Genomic DNA, 1,136 nt, shown 5'->3' with positions numbered 1-1,136 from the left:
TGTTCTTTGAGACAAGTAGGCTAGGCTGCCAGCCAAAGAGACCCAAGGATCCTCCATTTTCTCCCTCCCCAGTGCCAGGATTACAAGCACCCACCACCATGCCCAGCTTTCCTCACAGTGTCTGGGATTGAACCCAGGGCTCACGGTTGTACAGTGAGCACTTTCCCACCTGAGCTACCACCCCAGTCCTTCTACCTTGCAAACAAAAGGCCCTAGAGAGCCACCAGACAACTCTTGCCTGCTCACAGAGGAAAGCAATGTGCAGAGATGCCAAACAGCAAGAAAGACTAAGGGCTGTAAAGGACTCAGGTCAGGAACTAACTCAGGCCAGTTCAGGAAACTGGGTTTACTTGCTGTGTGTAGATGAGTCTAGGAAGGAGAAGACCTCTGATTCTAGCCTCAACAAATGCTCAAACTCCTCAGCAATGGGCCTTGTTACTGACCAGACTACCGTCTGCTCCAACAGAGAAGGGGCTCACTGGGGCCAGGCAGTGAGGTGGAAGCTCTTACCTTTGAGGGCTTCATTGATGTAGCTGCGGAGGTAGTAGATCCTGTCCGTGTCATTGAGTTCTAGGTCCCCTCGTTTAGTCACCCCATTCTCTGTGATATATATTGGAGGGTTGTTGTATTCTTCCTTCAGCCAGTTCAAGATCCTCCGGAAGCCAAAAGGGGTCATCTTCAGCCAGAAGGAGCCAGAGTCTGGCCAAGAGCTGTCTGCAGTAGTGGCCACGCCCCTGCAAGTTCACAAGGTAAAGAAGATGTCTTGTTTGTAAACCCAGAGGATGGCCTCGGTTGTGACATCTAACCTTTTGTCACATAGGGCACCTCACACTAACATGAACAGCTCCACATGTCTCCAGCTCCTGTCTCCTGCTGAAATGTACATGCTACCGTCAGAGAGTGGGTCTCCATGTAGTTGCTATGATCTGAAATCAGGACCTCTGGAAGAGCAGCCAGTGTTCTTAACCACTAAACCCTCTCCCCAGCTTCATGTAAGAATATCTTATTCTGGTATCTCAGAGTTTCCTCCATGTATTTATACTATTTATGTAGCACAGATATAATAGTTTGGCCTTTGTGTTGAAGAAGAAGCCAAGGACACGTGTTAGGGAAAGCAGCTGGGAGATGCAATGGCA

This window comes from Alexandromys fortis, unplaced genomic scaffold (assembly GCF_014885135.2).
Source record: "Alexandromys fortis isolate MF-2015 unplaced genomic scaffold, M_Fortis_MF-2015_v1.1 scaffold_109, whole genome shotgun sequence".
In the NCBI taxonomy this organism is placed as follows: Eukaryota; Metazoa; Chordata; class Mammalia; order Rodentia; family Cricetidae; genus Alexandromys; species Alexandromys fortis.
The sequence above is the reverse complement of the archived record's forward strand: the minus strand, read 5'-3'. Positions refer to the sequence as shown.